The following is a 21,262-nucleotide window of genomic DNA, read 5'->3' on the forward strand; positions in this document are numbered from 1 at the left end:
TCTAAATATTTTGCTGACCTGAACTGATCAACTTTATTGAGACCTGACCTTTCTTTCTGTAGTTTCAGAATATCCAGAATACACCACTGGATATTAAACAGGAAACAACCTTGGACAGGCTAGCAGTCTAACGCAGGGCTCACTAGCACAAACATGGACAATTTAGGGTCCCCAATTAACCCAACCTGGAAGTCCACATAGACAATAATTGGGCGCAGAACTTAACCTAATTTGTGCTATATTTATGAAGCAGCATGACTGCAATACCATGCTGATACTATATCCTTAATTTCTATTTGGAGGTTCAATGTTATTTGTCCAAATGAAGGGAAACAATAAGTTACTTATTGCTAGAGGCCACCACTCTAAGAAATCTTCATACTGATAAGCCATGTACAGCGGGCAGGACTGATGACATTAGCGGTTGATAAGTCAAGGGAGAGGCACAGCATCAGAGACAAACCTTGATAAGCAAAGGAGGCTTATAAACTACACAAAACAATGCTGGTTTCTACCAAAACATCTTGGTGTTAATTCTTATTTCTGTACAAGATGAAGCAGTTCAAGCCAATTGATGTGGCAAAAATATTTCCAGCATTGACTTTTCAAGTGGAAAAATGTGGTTTTGGTTTTCTGAACAGTGCAATTTCCCAGTGATGACCAACAAATGATGTAGCTTAGGCTTGGTCTTAAATGTAACATTCCTAACTGCTTTACTGGTGGAATTGTAATTCCATCTTTTATATGGTCTTATGGTATCTTTGAAGCTAACTTTTATATGGTAATATGGTGAGTTACTGAACTTCAAAAATATTTACTGTTATAAAGGTTTGCCCAATACAGTATCTGCTTAAATATTAAAATAAGGAAGTCCTAAACTAAAAATAAGAAAACACAAAATAACTTCTGTATTCAGAAATGGTTTTGATGTGCATGAAATTGTAATCATATGTTAATGAGTTCATGCCAAATTACGAAAAAAAATCCTCACAAATAGGATTTGCTTTTTTTTGAATATTGAATGTAATTTTCCACAGAGTTATACAGTTGAGCAAAAATAATTCTTCATGCAAGTAGTGGGGCATAGCATATTGTAAATGATTTTTAATGGCTGTCTCACGTTTGTGTTTTGTTTTGTTCTTATAAGGTATAAATGCAAACATTTTCAGGGAATGAAAGCATTATAACATATGCTGTCAAACTTTTAATTATTGCTTTCTTTTATTGAATTTTGTGCCTTCAATTTATTTTGCATGAATATATTATGCACATTTTCTTAAGCAAACATTTTTTACAGTTGCACAATTGTTTTTCGGTCACACTATGATTGTGAATCAACGTAAAGACATGTTCAGAACAAATGAATTATTTATCTGTCAGTTTTATTTGGTAATATTTATGGCTCTAAGGTCTTATCACAGTATCTTTTCCATTGATAACCTGAACTCCTAAATCAGGGATCTCAAACTCTGGTCCTGGAGGGCCCTCGGTGGCTGTAGGTTTTCAATCTAACCCTTTTCTTAATTAGTGACCTGTTTTTGCTGCTAATTAAATTCTTTTGAATTAATTTTAATTGACTTGTTTTTTAAGATGTGTTCCTCTGAATTGCTTTGTCAATTTCAATTTTATTTATATAGCACATTTAAAACAAAATAGGAATGCTGTGGCCAAAGTGCTTTACAATAATAGAATTAAAGAAAACATACAATTAACATGAATAACATAAATAGAAATAAAATAAATGAACATAAATAAAATAAATAATAAATAGAAGTAATGTTACATAATCACAATGAGGAAACCATCAGTATTACTGAAGGTCATGGAATGCAAGTGAATTGAAATGAGTCTTTAATCTTGTTTTGAACAGTTCAATTTTAGATGACTCCTTTATGTACTGAGGTAAAGAGTTCCACAGGCGAGGTGCAGCAGCTGCAGAAGCCCTGTCCCCCTTAGTTTTACACTTGGTACAACTGACCAGAAGATCTAAGCACTCTGGATGGCTGGTGTAAAACACACAATTCAGATAAAAAGGCACGAGCGAGCCCATGTAAAGATTTAAAAACTAGAAGAAGATTTTAAAATCAATTCCAAAACTGACAGGCAGCCAGTGTAAAGAAGCTAATATTGGAGAAACAGAGTCATAGTTCCTAGCCCCAACCAGAAAGCAAGCAGCAGCATTCTGGACCAACTGTAACCTGCGTATCAGGGATTAACTAATCCCAGAATACAGCGAGTTGCACTAATCAAGGCGAGAAAAGATAAAAGCATGAGTAGCTTTCTCAAGATCCCTAGAAGATAAAAAAGGCTTGATCTTACCTAATAGACAAAGCTGGAAAAAGCAATTCTTGACTACAGGATTTACTTGTTTCTCAAAAGAGAGGTTACTGTCAAAGATAACACCAAGATTGCGGATTTGAGGTTTGCAAAAGACAGAGAAAGAGTCGAGAAGTCCAAGACCAATTTGGGCTTTAGCTGATGGACCCACTATAAGCACCTCCTTTTTATTTTGATTTAGATCAAGAAAATTATTAGCCATCAAGGATCTTATTTCAGAAAGACAGTTGTGCAGTTGATTTATTGGAGAGTTGCAGACAGGAATATAAACCTGTGTATCATCAGCATAGCAGTGAAAAGAAATGTTCAATTTCCTAAAAATAGCTCCAATAGGGTAAAGGTATATAGAGAATAAGATAGGACCCAAAATGAATCCCTGAGGAACACCATATTTAAGAGGAGCAGTAGATGAAAAACAGGAATTTTATTTTGTTTCTTTCCTTAAATGGCACCCAAACAGAAATGAACTGTGAAGTGAGTGAGCCAACAGAAGACCAACTAAGCCTGGGCCTCAAACTCCCACTAATTTCACTCCAACCAGTTACTTAATGAGGCACCGAGTCTTGTCATTAATTAAACCCGTTCTTTAATTCCATGGCTTGTTGCTGCTCTCATTGTGAAATAGCAGACATTTCCAAAATTGTGTATTTTTGTTTCTTTACTTTTCTAAGAGCACAGTTAAAATGTTTTGGAAACCTGAGCAGATCAGCATTCCTGAGACCTCCACCCTTTTTATTTTCAGATATTGAATGATGATCACAGTTTGTTGGTCATGTTTTGGTTCATTTTGCATCTCATTATTGATTGGCTGCTGTGGGGGACTGCCGACTTCGTGCTCCGGCCCTCACCCCCAGGCCACCAGGAGGAGCACTCCCGACAGGAGGATCGTGCCCTGAGTTCCAGCAGGGCCTTATGGACTATGTAGTGTTTTTACACAGCCCTGCTGGATACCTTTGGGACCACCGGGAGTCGCTGTAGGGGGGCTCATGGACTCTTGTGTTGCCTATAACCCGGGAGTACGTCACGGTCATGTGACATGAAGGAACGACGTGCTCTCGGGTTGAGGAAAAGGACTGTTTACCCTGACCCGGAAGTAATAAAGAACTATGGGCTTAATTGGACAGGAACACCTCCGGGTCAGGGGCTATAAAGGGACGATGCCTCAGTCCAGACACTGAGCTGTGCTGGGAGGGAGAGGAGCAAAGTGTCTGGGCGAGGAGGAGAGAGAATATTTGGTTTATTGTTGTTTTGTATGAGTAGTGTGGAAGGTGCTTGGTGCACATTGGTGGAAGACGAAAATAAAGAGTCTTGGACTTTTACCTGGTGTCTGGAGTTGTACCTGAGGGTTCAAGGGAGCACTAGCGCCCCCTACTGCCACACTGCTAATTAAGGAAAAAGAAAACAATTACTGGGTTTGATACTTCAGGTCAATTCAAATTAATTCAAAAGAATTTAATTAGCAGCAAAAAAAGATTAAGAAAAGGGTTAGAATGAAAACCTGCAGCCACTGCGGCTGTCCAGGACTGGAGTTAGAGATCCCTGCCCTAAATGGACATTCTACAACACTCACATCTGAGTTTTCCCCCAAAGCTCAGACTCCTAAGCCAAGTAATACCCACATACAAGGTTTGCTGCGGTTACTGGTTATTGAGTTTTTAATTGGGGGAACAGGACAGTGACGCATAGGAAAGCAAGAAGTGTGGATTAAACTTGAATCAAAATGTGTGAGGAATTGTACAGAAGATAGACAGCCACTCTAACTTTAAGCCTTTCATTTCTGCACACAAGCGTGACTTCAGAAAAAGAAAACACTGCATAAGAGCCTGCATACTACTGCAGAAACTCCACCGCGACCAGCAAGGACCTGTGCACACGATTCACACGTGAGAAGGCAGAGACATGTTAAGGAATACAATCGGTTAACCAAGGTTTGAAATATTTTCAGGCTTAAGAAACATAAAGAATGTGGAATCACCCAAATTGTCTTTAAAACCGACTAATTGATTAAAAGGAACCTTAGTCAGAAAAGTTCATACTGGAAGAAACTCTTGAGACACTATCTAATAAAATAAAATGCAAACTTCAGCTTAATTAGAAAGGTCTAAATAACATGGTAGCATAGTGCTACAGGAATTCTGTTGAACAGTAAGGAGATGAGGCACTTTACAAGATAGTGAGAACAACAAATGAACCAGAATGCACATACATACATTCTCAAGGAAAACCTGCTTTGGTCAGAGGGGAGATCCAGGGCAATTGTTGGGAATACTAACATTGACTTCTGTTCTTGGCATGGCAAATAAGGCTTTCATTTTTCTTCCAGATCAGTGATGTTTCAACCAACCCTCAACCAGAATGGAATTTCTCGATGAGCTAAAAAATAAAATGGAGTGTGGAACTGCTACAATCGGCTCCATCTCCAAATGACATGTCAATAATAATCATAATGGAATGACACTCTTGCTAGGGCCCACATTTTTAGGTGCCTGGTTGGCTTGCAAACCTTCATGGACAAGCCTGTGCACCAATTATAATACAAAAGGTTAGATTTATGTACCATAGAACCTCATGGCAGCTCTCACCTCCTTCCTTTATAACTGAGGGTAAGCACCAGAACCCACACCGTCTGCCTGGACTAAGCTCTGTGTTGGATCAGATGCACCATTGCTGCTTTACTTTGCACAGAATCCTAGTGGAGCACTTCATCAGCAGAAGACAGAGCCTGTTACTGACTTTGGCATTGGTGTTTTAAGGAATTCTGCCACACGTAAAGTGAACAAGCAAGAGGAACCAAATGTAAAAGCAGTGGATTTATCTTGAAGGAAAAAAGTGTTAACTGGTCACAGATATATTTCATGCTAGCAAGAGAGGATTACTATGTGAAACCTCAATTCGGCAGAGACTTGAAACCTGAACAACTGAACAACGAGTGCAATCTTATTGTTTTTCTCTTCTATCTGTGCTGGTGAGCCTGAAGATCCTGATACAAACCAGCAGCTCCATCCTTTGAGCCTCACTGAAGAAAGTGAGGTGGACAGCACATCGTATACCATATGAAAAGCATGCATTTGTCTTACTGAAGGAAGGGGGTAACTAATGGCTACCTCTTGGTAAATGTATTTATAGGATAGCAAGAGGGGGTCTCGAAGACAAATTGCAGTACAACAAAAATGAGAGACCTGAACAACACAATATGCTTGCACATTTCTTTGTGGACCCTGAAGTCTTCAAGACAAAGCATCACCTCCTGCCCTTGAGGTGACAGGAAATGGACAAAATATAAATTTCATTACTGCTTCACACTTAAATGTTTACAGGCTAATCTTATGTATTCTCCTAAACAAGATAAAAGCCTGCAAATGTGTTAGCCTGTGTATTCTTAGTTAGTGGTGTTATTTACATCCATCCATTATCCAACCCGCTATATCCTAACTACAGGGTCACGGGGGTCTGCTGGAGCCAATCCCAGCCAACACAGGGCACAAGGCAGGAAACAAACCCCAGGCAGGGTGCCAACTCACCGCAGGGCACACACACACACCCCCACACACCAAGCTCACACTAGGGACAATTTAGAATCGCCAATGCACCTAACCTGCATGTCTCTGGACTGTGGGAGGAAACCGGAGTACACGGGGAGAACATGCAAACTCCACACAGGGAGGACCTGGGAAGTGAACCCGGGTCTCCTAACTGCAAGGCAGTGTTATTTCCAGCAGTTGAAAAAAGTAGAAGCCCTAGGTGGTTTAGATAAATATTAACTTTATACATTTTTCTTTGTCTAAATTTAATAGGAAATCTAAACTTGTAAAACCAAAAACTCCTTCTGTTAAACTTGCAGTCGTTAGCTCCATTATCACTTCAGGCTGTCTGTAGCATCTAAAGAATGCCGACACTGAGAAACTAACAACCATGCAATTTACTCATTTAATACTCATAAAAGACCAGAAATCATGCAAGCTATTGTTCATAAAACAAAGAATATTTCTTGCTGCGATTGTTTAGACAAGAATTGCAAGTAAAAAAAATATTTCATAAGATAATTATGATGCTTCACCCTTTCCCAGACAATTTTGTTATACGTTGCCACTTTTGGTGGTGTATGTGAATCGGATAACAGGTCAACTTCAAATCGCCCTCAGACCCCTCATGCAATACTGATAGATTAAATAATATACTGTAGTTTACACAATATCAACAGAATGACAGTGGAATAACAGACAAAGTGAAAATAATTGTATTACACCAATCTTATAAAACTATTCAAAAATAAACGGCAGTAACAAAATCCATGAACGCACCTCCCCCTGTACCCCAACAAATTCAGCACGCAAATAACTGGAAAGAAAGAAAACCCTTCGACACAGACAAACCACAAAGTCCAAGCAGTTCTGACACTTAGGACATTATTAGTCCTTTTCCTGGTTCTCTTTTTCCAAGAGCAAGAAACACTTATAGTTCACCCACGTTAATTTTTCCTAACTTTCTTGTCCTCTTCTATTCCAGAATGGATTGAACGGTGAAGTCTTCGAGGTGGCCTCGTCGATAAGTTGGGAATGGACACCAATCTCGGTGAGGCAATCTTTTCTCTGGCCATGGATAGTCTACGTTTGCTGTTTCTTCTCCCATTTTTGCAGTTGTATTGAAAACCAATGTCCACTTGCCTTTCTCTGCCTTTTTTAGCTGTATCATGGCAACCCCCAGAATCTACAGCAACAGACCACACCCCCCTTCCGGGTCCTCCTCATGGCTGTGTGCCCAATGTGCCCGATTTTGTTTTATCCCTCCCCACCACTACATTATAGGAGCTTGGGCAGCAAAAGGGTTTACATGGAGGACAGCCCAGAGACAAAAGGAAAATCAAATATCATTTATGTGGTAGTGCTACATAGTGACTTCTTTATAGCAGAGACAAGGAAATCCATGCAATATAGATTTTAAGGCTACCTGTTGAAGACATACAATAGAATATTCTTCAGCACCTTTCTTTGGCGTTCATGTGTGTGTGTGTCTGAATCTCTCCTGACCAATGCTTCCTCTCTTGAGCATGTTCCTGTAAGGCCTGCTTTGCAGACTCATTATTTTTGAAACACCCTTATCGACTCTAATTCGATCTCCATCTTTGAAGGTGTCTCGGTCAATGTGTTTCTTATGCCTTTACTAGAGTGTTGTGGGTATAACTCCACTAAGATTCACACCATCGTAGGGATGACGTTTTATTTTTTTGGTGGCGACCCCATCCTTGGCTCAGCTCGCAAACACTCACTCACAGAGACACAGTTACACAACAGACTGAATCGAAAATAAAGTGCTATATTGAATGAAAGGTAAAATGTTACTAACCCTCCCCTGATTCCCAGCCGGTGGTCACACATATAACAAAACCCATAAACGACAACAAGCGTGATAAACACCTAAAACAAAGTTCAAAGCAAAGTCCAAACGCAGCAGCAACAGATGATGATTGGAGACTGGAAAATCTGGTGAATAGTTCGCTGAGGGGAAAGTAAAGTTTGTCCCACCAGTTTCATGCAGCAGTACAGGAATAGGTGATTGGGGAGCACACCCTCAGATGAAAAACTTTCCAATCCACAACTCACACGGGTCCGCGGCTTCCAATAAAAAGCTCGGGTTTTAAATCCATATAGCTGTGCCGTTCTCCGTGGGCGCAATTGCACAACCACAGGGAGTTAATGAGGTAGAGGGAGCGAGTTGCACCTCTACAGGTGGGTGCGGTTGTTCTTGATTGCCTCATTGGCTTCCTGCGGTGGGCAATTAAGGCACTGCGTGCACAGAGGCGTGCGGAGATAAGTACTGTGTATATAAACGGGTCAAAAGCCAATAGAGATAAATGGAGAAGACAAAGAAATACAGAAATAGTTGCTTCCTCTCTGCTTTAAGCGCTTATTTTAAAATATGCCTGATTAGATCCTGCCATGTTTTGAAAAAAATCTACAGATGTACAGATCCTCTGAGTATTTGATTTTTTTCCAATTTCAAATAGTATAAAACATCGGTTTCCCACTGACTTAAAAGAAGAGAGTTTGGGTTCTTCCAGTTTAGCAAAATAAATCTGCGTGCCAAAAGTGTAGTGAATGCAATCACAATTTGTTTGTCCTTCTCCACTTTAAGACCCTTTGAAAGAACCCCAAACACAGCTGTTAATGGGTTAGGAGGGATTGTGAGTCCAAGGCTGTCTGACAGGTAATTAAAAATTTTGGTCCAGAATGATGTTAATTTGGTGGAGGCCCAGAACATGTGACCTAGTGAGGCTGGGGCTTGGTTGCAACGTTCGCAGGTTAGATCATGCCCTGGATACATTTTGGAGAGTTTTAGTCGAGACAGATGTGCTCGATATATAATTTTGAGTTGTATAATTGTATGCTTTGCGCATATGGAACTCGAGTGAATTCTCTGCATTGCTACTTTCCACTCCTTTTCTGATATGTTAATTGAGAGATCTTTTTCCCAGTGTCCTCTTGGATCTTTGAAAGGGAGGGATTGTAAAATGATTTTATATATTGTAGAGATGGTGTCTGAGTCCTTGAGACTGAGCAATATTTTTTCCAGCGTGGATGAGGGTGCAAGATGAGGACAATCGGGAAGGTTCTGTATAACAAAGTTCCTGATTTGAAGATAGTGAAAGAAATGTGTAGCTGGAATGTTAAATTTTTTTTCTCCAGCCTTTGGAGTTTTTTTTTGTTTTTTCTGTCCACCCTGGCCATCGGACCTTACTCTTATTCTATGTTAATTAATGTTGACTTATGTTTATCTTTTATTGTGTCTTCTATTTTTCTATTCATTTTGTAAAGCACTTTAAGCTACATTTTTTTGTATGAATATGTGCTATATAAATAAATGTTGATTGATTGTTGAATTTGGAATGTAATTGTTCATAGGATGCAAAGATGTTGTCTATATACAGATCTCTAAGCAAGTTAATCCCAATTTTTTTCCAGATATTAAAAACTGTATATGTTTGCGAAGGTTGAAAGAGATGGTTCTCTTGCAGAGGTGCCACTGATAAAAGATTTGCCATTTTAAAATGCTTTCTACATTGGTTCCAGATTCTGAGTGAGCACAATTGGGTTATTAGTCGATAACTTGCATTTATTGGGGCACATAGCAGGGAATATAAAGAAGTACTGCAGGATTTTAGTTCTATTGCGGACCAGGCCTGTGTAATTTCATCTATTTGTGTCCAGATTTTCATAGCTTGTATGTTTGCTGCCCAGTAATAAAACTGGAAGTTGGGTAGAGCCATGCCACCTTTTGTCTTTGTAGGGTCACTATTTGGATGTTTTGAGTTCCAAATAAATGAGGTTATTGTTGAATCTAATTGCTTAAAAAGTGATTTATTTATGTATATTGGAATGTTTTGAAATAAAAAAGGATCTTAGGAAGAATATTCATCTTAACAGTGTTAATTCTTCCAGCTAGTGTGAGATGAAGAGTTGACCATCTGTGCAAGTCTTGCTTAATTTTTTCCATGCAGACGGTGAAATTTTATTGATAAAGAGCTTTATGTTTACCCCGAGGTATTTAAACTGTTCTGCAATGATAAAAGGTAGGGTATCTAATCTAATATTATATGCTTGAGAATTCACTGGAAAGAGTACACTTTTATTCAGATTAATTCTGAGACCAGAGATCTTTTGAAATTCTGTAAGTGCTGTTAAGACTGGAGGCACAGAATTTTGTGGGCCTGATATATACAGTACCATATCATCTGCATATAGAGAAATTTTCTGTTCCAGTCCCTCTCTGATAATCCCCTTTATCTGATCAGCATTTCGACAGTGTACTGCCAGTGGTTTAAAGGCAATTGCAAACAGTAGCAGTTACAAGGGGCATCCTGTCTGGTACCACGTTCTAGTTTAAAGTAGTCTGAACAAATGTTGATGCAATCTGAAGCTTCTGGGTTAGTATACAGTAATTTGATCCATGCACAAATGTTCGGCCAAACCCAAATTTCTCCAATGTAGTAAAAAGGCATTTCCATTCAACCATGTCAAATTCTTTTTCTGCATCCAATGATATTAATATTTCTCAGGTGTTTGATTTAGTTGGTGAGTATATTACATTAAACAGGCGTCAAAGATTTGAAGATAAGTGTCGACCCTTGATAAATCCAGTTTGATCTTGTGATATTTATATTCTGCATTTTTAACCTTGAGTTTTAAGGAATTATTTATTGATGATTTTATCCTCACTGAACACCCGTTATCTGGACTATTTATTGAAACTGATGCACTGCACAATTGACTTTTGTTTGGACACTGTTTGCTTTTTTAATAAAAGCACTTTTGGAAATATCCCCAGGCTTCATGCGAGATTTGTCCTCACTTGTCAGCTCATCTCGATGGCATTATCGATGGTGTTGGGTTCAGGGCTCCCATAGGGATGTTGGGAGCGTGGAGCGAACCCGCATCGTCACATATACTTCCCGTCTTTGAAGGGGACTCTTAGTGCACCGGATACCTTTTTACTCCTCCTTGTGTGTCTCACACTTGCACTTCCTCTTTTCAATTGCGTCATCAAAGCCAAACTGACCAATCAGATTGCTCAGAGGGACTGGACACAGTGTTTACCATATACGGTAGCAAAATTGTTTGTACTGTGAGACTTTTAAACCCCTTTGAGATCCTCCCCACCTGTGCTTCATGCCAAAAGTTGTTGATTCGTCAGCCACTCCACGTAACACAAATGTCGCCCTGATGGTTGATGTGAGGAACATTCTAACTCGGTCACTGCTGGCCTGCTGTGTCTGTATATGTTGAAGTGGTAGCTCCCATTTGAATAAAGACCCTGACTGTTACTGTTTTGATTGGAATAAAGCTGGCTTTCTTGAAGCCTTTGGCTGTTGGGTGCAAGATGGTGACTCACGCATCACAATACATATCAACATTTTCTAAAATCCTTTTGCTCTTGCCAGATATAGGGGTCATGTGCCATAAATGCATTAGCACCACCATAAAAGATGGCAAGATCCCTAGCATTGGGATAAAAATGTAAAAATCTCTTTACTCCTGCATAATTTCAATTTTGACTGTCTTGTTTACACTTTTAGGGTAAGCATTTTTGATCAGCCTGGTATTACCTGATTTTTTCTGACGTTTTTGACTTTTTGGGCACAAAAATAAAGATTGTTTTATTTAAGAAAGTGGCTTTCTGACAGATGTGTCAGGGAGCACATTCTGTTTAAAATCTAAGACCTTATAAAGCCTGTAGTGGAACACTTCACCATCCCTTGATTATGGCCACACTGATCTCGGTTTGTGTTCCTTTTGCAGGGCTTCAAAGACACCTAGCAAAGAAACACAGAAGAAACTAAGCCCATTCTCACTCTGGCATCATAAAGTGGTGTGAAAAACTATTTGCCCCTTCCTGATTTCTCATTCTTTTGCATGTTTGTCACACAAAATGTTTCTGATCATCAAACACATTTAACCATTAGTCAAATATAACACAAGTAAACACAAAATGCAGTTTTTAAATGATGGTTTTATTATTTAGGAGAAAAAATCCAAACCTACATGGCACTGTGTGAAAAAGTAATTGCCCCTGAACCTAATAACTGGTTGGGCCACCCTTAGCTGCAATAACTGCAATCAAGCGTTTGCGATAACTTGCAATGAGTCTTTACAGCTCTGGAGGAATTTTGGCCCACTCATCTTTGCAGAATTGTTGTAATTCAGCTTTATTTGAGGGTTTTCTAGCATGAACCGCCTTTTTAAGGTCATGCCATAGCATCTCAATTGGATTCAGGTCAGGACTTTGACTAGGCAACTCCAAAGTCTTCATTTTGTTTTTCTTCAGCCATTCAGAGGTGGATTTGCTGGTGTGTTTTGGGTCATTGTTCTGTTGCAGCACCCAAGATCGCTTCAGTTTGAGTTGACGAACAGATTGCTGGACAATATCCTTCAGGATTTTTGGTAGACAGTAGAATTCATGGTTCCATCTATCATAGCAAGCCTTCCAGGTCCTGAAGCAGCAAAACAACCCCAGACCATCACACTACCACCACCATATTTTACTGTTGGTATGATGTTCTTTTCTGAAATGCTGTGTTCCTTTTACGCTAGATGTAACGGACATTTGCCTTCCAAAAGTTCAACTTTTGTCTCATCAGTCCACAAGGTATTTCCCAAAAGTCTTGGCAATCATTGAGCTGTTTCTTAGCAAAATTGAGACGAGCCCTAATGTTCTTTTGCTTAACAGTGGTTTGCGTCTTGGAAATCTGCCATGCAGGCCGTTTTGCCCAGTCTCTTTCTTATGGTGGAGTCGTGAACACTGACCTTAATTGAGGCAAGTGAGGCCTGCAGTTCTTTAGACGTTGTCCTGGGGTCTTTGTGACCTCTTGGATGAGTCGTCTCTGCGCTCTTGGGGTAATTTTGGTCGGCCGCCACTCCTGGGAAGGTTCACCATTGTTCCATGTTTTTGCCATTTGTGGATAATGGCTCTCACTGTGGTTCGCTGGAGTCCCAAAGCTTTAGAAATGGCTTTATAACCTTTACCAGACTGATAGATCTCAATTACTTCTGTTCTCATTTGTTCCTGAATTTCTTTGGATCTTGGCATGATGTCTAGCTTTTGAGGTGCTTTTGGTCTACTTCTCTGTGTCAGGCAGCTCCTATTTAAGTGATTTCTTGATTGAAACAGGTGTGGCAGTAATCAGGCCTGGGGATGGCTACGGAAATTGAACTCAGGTGTGATACACCACAGTTAGGTTATTTTTAACAAGGGGCAATTACTTTTCACACAGGGCCATGTAGGTTTGGATTTTTTCTCCCTAAATAATAAAACCATCATTTAAAACTGCATTTTGTGTTTACTTGTGTTATATTTGACTAATGGTTAAATGTGTTTGATGATCAGAAACATTTTGTGTGACAAACATGCAAAAGAATAAGAAATCAGGAAGGGGCAAATAGTTTTTCACACCACTGTAAGTTTCTCTAGTTGACGTTTTAGTCTTCCTTTATCTTCTCTGATGGTGACTTTTCATCTGCCCTGGCTTTGTTCCTTCCTTTTCCTCCTATTGGTCTTACTTGCTTTTTCGTTTTCAGTTGCACACCTGATAAAGGCTATACTACTGTATATAGCATCTTTAACCTTTGCATTAAAATAACATTTAACCCATATTTCTATTGGTTATTCCAGAAAGCAGAGCTAAAAGGCAGAGAAACCTTATGAGAAGAGCGACATTGGTAAGGTGGTGCTACACAGGCAGAAGGTAAGCCGAGTTCTTGGAATGTCTGTGGATAACAAATGTCTGGGAAGGGAATGGAGCTTTGACGTGGATAGTGTGTGCCATATCAAAATATAAACAAACAATGTTACAGTTTGTACTGCTATTTGTACATGTTGGTGCACTTTAACCATGGGAAAGATGCTTTATATAGTAAAAACTTTAAAAATACATGATTTGTCATTGTGCTTAAAATGGGAGAAAAGTGCACATTACTTATGTTGCTACAATAATAAAGCAGTATGAAAACTGTAAAAAAAAAATAGAAATAAATTCACAGCACAGTCAACACACTGGTGAAATGATTGGCACGGCTTCCTCGTGGAGCCAATGTCCTGGTTTTGAATCCCCACACCTAGTTGTTGTCCTTGTAGAGTTCACACCTTTTCTGCTCATTTCAGTGGTTTTTCTCCACGTCCTAATTCATTTATCTAGCAATTCCAAAATGGCCCTCTGGGAGCTGCAAGTGTGGGCATGTGTTTCAGAAAGGCATTTTTCCACGGCTGCTTCCTGCCTTGTGCCAAGTGCTGCTGGAATTGGCTCCAGCCCCCTGTGACACTGAATTGGTTTGAGAATGCGAGTTTACTGCAGCAAGCATAAAAGAAAATTACATTCACATTCATTCAACCATTTTGATGGGGCAGCAGCCTGGGATGCTGTTTCCACAGTCCCACATGAGGTGAGCAGTCTCTGGTTCAAATCGTCTCACACCACTTGGGCTGAGTAACTGTGGGGGCCAGGTCTTCTGTGACTGCACTTTAGGAGTCTAGTTCTTTGCTAAATGCATACACTGCATTCACATGTTGTAGAACAGATGGTAAATACAAATTTCAATGTTAGAAATTCTGTGTGAATGACCTATGAACTACACAGGGACAAATCATGAAAAACAAAACCTACCCAAAATGTGACATAATGCTGAGCTTTCATCTTAATCAAAGAAGAAAGATGTCAGATCTCCAAAAACTCAGGTAGTAGATGAATGCAGCATTAGCCCAAGTGTGTGTGCATGTATGCTGGTTCATTACCTGGTGTCACTACAGAATAATGTGGCAGCCAGTCAATGTCACTGGCAAAGCATTCCCACACAATTGCACCTCCTACTTCTTTTCAACACCCATGCAGTCTTAATCTGTTCGTCTTCTCTGCATCTCACAAAGACATGATGGTTGAAACCAAAAAGTTCACATTAGGACTCGGATAAAAGGAGAAATTTCCTCTCATGTTTCATCTTATTTGTCTCCTTTGGCAAAGGTTTCTTTACAGTAATTCAACCATGAAAGTATATATAGTATAGTAACAATACAAGGTGGGGATGGGTGTTCAGCACTTCACCAGCTATAAATCCAGCAACCCCTCCAGCTGATGACAAGGACAATTCAGTGGCAATGGAGATGAACCACTTCTTGTGCCTGCTTTGAGGTGAAGTCACCAGAGACAGGTACATCACATCCACCAGGCCACAACAGCCACATCCTCGCAGTGGAGGAGCATGAGGTGAGGCACACACTGAGGGTGGTGAACCCAAGGAAGGCTGCTAGACCTGATGGCACCTGTGGAAAAATACCGTTGGATTGCGCGGATCAGCTTCCTGTGCTCTTCACCAAGATCTTCAAACAGTCAACCATTGCACCGTGCCTGAAGTCTTCTATCAAACTTCCAGTTCCAAACAAAGACTACCATCAGCAGTCTGAATGATTACCGTCCAGTGGCACTTACTCCTGTGATCATGAAGTGCTGTTGAGAAACTGGTCTGAACTCAAGTCATTTCAAGCCTTCCACCCATGTTAGACACACACCAGTAACCTTACAGGGCAAACAGGTCTACAGAGGATGCCATAACCACAACCCTCCATACTGTCCTAACCCATCTAGAGCAGTAGCGGAGCTACGCTATGCTGATCTTTTTAAACTTTAGCTCTGCATTTAATACTATCCTCCCTCATAGACAGGTGACCAAAAAGATCTGGAACTATCTCACTCCATCTGCCTCTGGATTATGGACTTCATCTCTGATCGCTCCCAAAGGTTAAGAATAGGCCCCTACATCTCCTCAGCACTAGTTCTCCACAGGGCTGTGTATTGAACCCTCTTCTCTTCACCACAATCTGGTTCTCAACATCCCCAAAACCAAGGAGCTGACCATCGACTTTAGGAGGAAGAAAATGGATATTCAGCCCTTTTTCATTGGTAGGGGATTGTTTAGAGAGGGTCTCGAACTTCCAGTTGCTGGGTGTGCAAATAAAAGAAGACCTGAATTGAAGCGCTAATACCACAGAGCTGGTAAAGGCGGCACAGCAGAGACTTTACTTCCCGAGGATCATCAAGAAGAACCATTTCACCCAATAATCACTCATGTCCTTCTATTGTTGCTCCATAGAGAGTATATTGACTTACTGCATCTGTGTGTGGTTTGCCAACAGCCCAGATTAAGAGAGGGAAATGCTCCAGACGGTCGTCACCACTGTCCAGATCATCATCGCATACCCTCTTCCATCCTTGGAAGATCTTTACAGCTCCCACTGCCTGAAAAAGGCCCCCAGCATAACTGAAGATCAACCCTACCCGACCAACAAATAGATTAAAAAATAGTTTTTACACTTTTCCCACTACTGCACTAAAAGAGGCTCATATTGTGAAACATTAAAGGGAACAAATTAGGCAATGAATACCAGCAGAATGTGAAAAATCTCTCATTGTGTAGTATGTTTGTTTTGCTTTTCCACTTTTGGAATTCTTTCTATCAAGATTCATCTTTATACATTTGTGTAGTTTTATCATTTCTTGGTAGTTTGCATTGATAGAATGGAATCCAATTTCATTGTACTTGTACAATAACAATAAAGATATTCATTCATAAAAGGCTGATTTATGCCATCTTCTATGAACAGCTGATGGAGACGTGTCAGATGTGTCTGCTGCTTGAATTTCATGAACAGTTTATGTTTACCTCCATCACCACCTTCAGGAATCCCCAATCAATTGCATCTTGCAGTAAAGAACAAGGAACCCAACCCTTAGGCAAGTAAGCCAGACAACACTTATTATATTCTTCTCTTGCAACCATTACTTCAATCGCTGCTGCTCCTGCTGTTGCAACAACTGTCAAACAAAAACTTGTGGGTTCCCTATGACTTGTTCTTTACCTGAGCTAACTTCGCTGATACTGTACTCTTTCAACTACTTTGAGTCCATCTTTTCCCTATGATGTAGAGTTAGCATAATGTTACTGTCTCTCTTGTGGGTGTAATAAATTGGGGCTAAAGGAGAATTGCCTCTGGAGAAATCTTAGCCTTAATACCCCCAAGTTGTTTTGGGGGGTATAGAGAGAGACAGAGAAATTGGGAGTCCATCATGCCAGTCCTTGTGCAGCTCTAGTCCAGGGTATGCAAACCAATTATACAGTAGCAGCCACCCAGGTTAAGTGACCTTACATTTGTTAATGTACAGCTACGGAGAAGGCACAGCACTGACTTTTGCATAGACAGGCATCATGCAAGTTTGTCCAGAGGTTTTAAATGATACTGTACTGTACTCTTGAAGTCCCCATCATTATTCACTATTATGTTATCAGTGACATAACCTTCAATTCATCCAATTACAAAAGGGAACAGCTCCAAACCCTGAGGAATTAAAGTTAACCACTGCATCACCATGCTGTTCAATTCTAGAAATAAAGAAAACTACTATTAATTACCATTTTACTCAAAAAAAAACTGTACACTAAATTTTATTATCACAGTCTGGCTGTAAGGTGAAGCAGTGGCTCTGAAACTAGGGATCTGGACTAGCAATCAGAAGCTTGCCACTTTGAATCCAGTCAATGCCAGAAATGATTCCACTGTTGAACAATGCCTTTAACTTGCAATTACTTCATTCTAGTTATGACGTTAACTTGCATGCAGCTCTGTAAGAAGGTTCTCCAACATGGAAGGGATAATGAAGGGTTTGGTGGCCACTCTATATTAAAAAAAAACCTCACACTGTTCCATTCCATTCAAACTAGTGTGGTGCTGAGGTGTCACCAGTCGCATGGCTGCACTGGGGCCCTAATTTGGGGTCCTGAGGTGGTTCATTATGTAGTGAGTGTAGTACCACGCTGTATCAGTGTCTTCGTCCCACCCTCCTCCTATGTGGAAATTAAATGGTCCATTACACTTGGGTCTTTTCATATAAGATGTTAATGTATTCAAAAAAGAGTAATCATATGCAAAATTAAAATTTAAGCACTACAAAAAATCTATGGTATAAATTAGAGGGAATACATGGAAATAGGTTTGCCATTTACAAATTATGTAAATAGATGCAATGGTATTGTAAAGATGTCGACTTTAGTGCGTTTGCATCTTTTGAGTATCTTTGTTATTCCAGGTGTGTCGTAGTCACTCGTATTGTTAATTTATAGACCTCCTAAATATAATGCATCCATCATTGAAGAGTTCTCAGACTTAATATCTATAATAATAACTAACTTTGACAAGTTTCCAATTGTTGCCGATTTTAACTTTCATGTCGATAACCAGTTTGACTCAAAAGCAAGAGATTTCATAAACCTCCTGCACTCATTTAATCTCAGCCAGTACGTTAACCAGCCCCCACATAAGGGAGGACACACACTCGATTTAGGCATTGCTAAAAGGATTAAACATTGAAGTGAGGCAGGTCGTGGATATCAGTATATTCATATTGTTTAATGTAGAAATACTGATAACTAATGAGAAGCATATTGTTAAAAGATGTTACTTTGATACATCTACAGCTTCAAAGTTTGCTAATATTCTAAGCAATCTGTTTTTAGTCATTACCTCAACAACGCTATGTTAATAGCAAGGTTGAAAATTTGTGCCAAGGTGAAAGTTCAGGGGAATGCCTCCTAAAAAGTGCTAGCGAAACTGGAGGCTTTTACTATATATATTATTAAACACACAATTAATGACATTAGAAATAAAAGTTAATCCAACTGAATCCCAGTATTCCTTTTTAAGCAAGTTAAATTATTTCACCAGAATAGATCTAACCGAACTACATAGAATTTCTCAACTGAAACCTTGCACCCGCGTCCTTGACCCAATACCAACAGACACTTTTCAAAGAGGTCTCTAATGTGCCAATTGATCAATCAATCAATCAATCAAACAAACAATCTTGACCCCTCTGCCTTTGAAAATTTTAGACCCATTTCTAACCTGCCCTTCTTAAGTAAAATTTTAGAGAAGGCAGTCATTATGCAGTTAAATGACCACCTAAATAAACATGCTATTCTTGATACTTTTCAGTCAGGCTTCAGAACAAATCACAGTACAGAAACTGCACTTGTTAAAGTAGTAAATGACTTGCGGGTAAATGCAGACAGAGGCCATTTATCTGTTCTCATCCTCTTAGATCTGAGTGCTGCATTTGACACCACTGATCACAATATTCTTAGAAATCGCCTTAGTCAATGGGTGGGCCTCTCTGGCACGGTCTTAAATTGGTTTGAATCCTACCTGGCAGGGAGAAAATTCTTTGTGAGTTGTGGTAATCAAATCTCAAAGACACATGATATCCGATATGGTGTTCCACAAGGCTCTATCCTGGGTCCGCTGTTATTCTCAATCTACATGCTTCCGTTAGGTCAGATTATCTCAGGTTACAACGTGAGCTACCACAGCTATGCTGATGACACACAGCTGTACTTGTCTATAGCACCTGATGACTCCGACTCATTCGATACACTAACACAATGTCTTACTGGTATTACTGAATGGATGAATAGTAATTTTCTCAAACTAAATAAAGAGAAAACTGAAATTTTGGTAATTGGCAATAATGGATTCAGCGAGGTTATCAGAAATAAACTTAATGCACTAGGTTTCAAAGTTAAGACGGAAGTAAAAAATTTAGGGGTAACCGTTGACTGTAATCTGAATTTTAAATCGCATATTCATCAGACCACTAGGACAGCATTTTTTCACTTAAGAAACATAGCTAAAGTTAGACCTCTTATATCATTGAAAGATGCTGAGAAATTAATTCACGCTTTTGTTTTCAGTAGACTAGATTACTGTAACGCACTCCTCTCAGGACTACCCAAAAAAGACATAAATCATTTGCAACGAGTGCAGAATGCAGCTGCTAGAATCCTAACTGGGAAAAGAAAATACGAACACATTTCTCCAGTTTTGATGTCACTACACTGGTTGCCTGTGTCATTCAGGATTGACTTTAAAATACTGCTTATGGTTTATAAAGCCTTAAATAATCTCGCTCCATCTTATATATCGGAATGCCTGACACGTTATATTCCAAATCGTAACCTCAGATCCTCAAATGAGTGTCTCCTTATAATTCCAAAAGCTAAACTTAAAAGAAGTGGTGAGGCGGCCTTCTGCTGTTCTGCACCAAAATCTGGAATAGCCTGCCAATAGGAATTCGCCAGGCTAATACAGTAGAGCACTTTAAAACACTGCTGAAAACACATTACTTTAACATGGCCTTTTTATAACTTCACTTTAACTTAATACCGATACTCTGTATGTTCAATTCTTCATAATAACTATTCATGGTGGCTCTAAAATCCGTACTGACCCCTACTCTCTCTTCTGTTTCTTTTTCCTACTCAAAGCATCATGATGCACCAACATTGATAGACTGAAAGCCAGAAGTCTACGTGACCATCATCATCAGGTCCTTCGATGAAAACGCTAAATACAAAGAGGACTGTTTGACTAATGTTAGGTAGATTGCCCAGAGGGGACTGGGCGGTCTCTTGGTCTGGAACCCCTACAGATTTTATTTTTTCTCCAGCCTTTGGAGTTTTTTTGTTTTTCTGTCCACCCTGGCCATCGGACCTTACTCTTATTCTATGTTAATTAATGTTGACTTATGTTTATCTTTTATTGTGTCTTCTATTTCTCTATTCATTTTGTAAAGCACTTTGAGCTACATTTTTTTGTATGAATATGTGCTATATAAATAAATGTTGATTGATTGATTGATTGATTGAAAGTAAAATCCTAGATAAGGCTGTCATTACACAGCTTAACGATTACTTGAACAAACATTCTGTTCTCAACAAGTTCCAGTTAAGTTTAAGAACAAATCACAGTACAATAACTGCACTGGTTACAGTCTTAAATGACTGGCAGGTTAACATGGACAGAGGCTGTATATCTGCTCTTGTTCTCTTAGATCGGAGTGCAGCATTTGACAGCTTTGATCGCAGTATTCTTAGAAGTTGCCTTAGTCAATGGGTGGGCCTCTCAGGCAATTGGATTCAATCTTACATAAGAGGTAGAAAATTCTTTGTTAATTGTCATGATTATACAGGGTGGGCCATTTATATGGATACACCTTAATAAAATGGGAATGGTTGGTGATATTAACTTCCTGTTTGTGGCACATTAGTATATGTGAGGGGGGAAACTTTTCAAGATGGGTGGTGACCATGGTGGCCATTTGGAAGTCGGCCATTTTGGATCCAACTTTTGTTTTTCAATAGGAAGAGGGTCATGTGACACATTAAACTTATTGGGAATTTCACAAGAAAAACAATGGTGTGCTTGGTTTTAACGTAACTTTATTCTTTCATGAGTTATTTACAAGTTTCTCTTTGTTTACAGCCATTGACATGTCGCAGAGGTTAACACGTGAGGAGCGGATAGAAATTGTGTTGATGTCTGGTGAACGCAGTAA

At 39.5% G+C, this 21,262-nt stretch overlaps 1 protein-coding gene across 1 annotated transcript in view; it reads right to left on the minus strand.

The window, feature by feature from the left end:
- The window catches only part of LOC120533589 (RDS/peripherin-like protein xRDS35), a 34,822-nt gene that overhangs the window by 9,945 nt on the left and 3,615 nt on the right, over window positions 1-21,262 (minus strand). The gene's annotated exons all lie outside the window — the stretch shown is intronic.

This window comes from Polypterus senegalus, chromosome 8, assembly GCF_016835505.1.
Source record: "Polypterus senegalus isolate Bchr_013 chromosome 8, ASM1683550v1, whole genome shotgun sequence".
NCBI lineage: Eukaryota > Metazoa > Chordata > Cladistia > Polypteriformes > Polypteridae > Polypterus > Polypterus senegalus.